Source organism: Galeopterus variegatus, unplaced genomic scaffold, assembly GCF_000696425.1.
Source record: "Galeopterus variegatus unplaced genomic scaffold, G_variegatus-3.0.2 Scaffold1751, whole genome shotgun sequence".
Classification (NCBI taxonomy): domain Eukaryota; kingdom Metazoa; phylum Chordata; class Mammalia; order Dermoptera; family Cynocephalidae; genus Galeopterus; species Galeopterus variegatus.
Window position 1 is genome coordinate 59,572 of NW_007727862.1, and position 1,196 is coordinate 60,767.

At 52.8% G+C, this 1,196-nt stretch overlaps 1 protein-coding gene across 1 annotated transcript in view; it reads right to left on the reverse strand.

Annotated features, from left to right (window-relative positions):
* The window catches only part of RAB5C (RAB5C, member RAS oncogene family), a 29,830-nt gene that overhangs the window by 11,980 nt on the left and 16,654 nt on the right, over nt 1-1,196 (reverse strand). The window lies entirely within an intron of this gene.

The window sequence follows — 1,196 nt, forward strand, 5'->3', positions numbered from 1 at the left end:
GACCGGTAACGGGATCGCAACCCTTGGTGTCACGCCCGTACCGGGGACCAGCAACAGGATCACAACCCTCGGTGTTGCGCCCATACCGCGCTCAGCCAGTGAGCGGGAACCAGTCTCCACATGGGATCCGAACCCTCGGCGGGAGCGCCACCGTGCTCCCAAGCAGCGCACTCTCCAGTGCGCCACCGGGCCAGCCCAGAAATCAATGGCTTTAAAGTAAATTCCCCAAGTGATTGTAAGCACCCAATTTAAGCACAGAGTTACAAGTGATACAGGAAGGAGGGAGGAATCCAAGAGACAGAAAGGCACGCCAGATCAGTGCCGGGGACAATACAGGGGGATCAGATTGGAGGGTGTGTGTCTTGCCTCGCTCAACAACTGATGCTTTCTCCAGGATACCGATGCTGCTGGAATGTCGCCCCTCCACCTACCCTCCATTTTCATCTTTCTCTTCTCTAATCCATGAAGTCACTCACTTCATACTTTTTGTCTGTTCTGGTAAAGGGTGAGCAATTCCAGCTGATGGGTGTCTCTTGTGCTTCCTGTTTGCTTTAGAGACTTCCTCTAGCTGAGAGTCCCCACACAGCCTGGATAGTGGGCTGATTAGGGAAACCAATCAAACTGTTGACCAGAGGGTGGGTGGAGACTCACTCCCTCGAGGTTAGCCAAGGTTAGCCAGGGTGGCCTGAGAACCAAGTGGACCCGCCCAGGGCCCCTGGAGGTGGTTCTAGCCAGTGAATTCAGCTACACTTTACTCCAGAAAAGCATTCCTGAATGTTGAACACCACAAGTCAGGCAGCAGAAGGCGACAGCAGAAGTGACTTGTTAGCTTAAAGAGAATGAAACACGGGACACAGGAGGAGAGGTAATTAGGTTCAAAGGCTAAGTGGAAGACATTACAAGAAAGCCAAATGGAGCCAAGGTTCTGCAAATGCTTCAGACTCAGATTAGCTGGGGAGATGATTTACCTGCAGACTCAAGAACACAGCTCTTCCGGCGCACAAACTCACAGCAGGACTACTCAGGCTTCTAGCTGGTTGCTGACCCAGGGGAAAGAAGAATCTGAAGCAATGCGAGCCACATGAGGTACCCACACATGTTCCCCGGCATGACTAGCAGCTTAGGACTTGGGAGGCTAAACCGGGTTTGGTTAAAGCCTGGCTCTACCATTCACCAGCCGTCTGACCTCGGCCAAG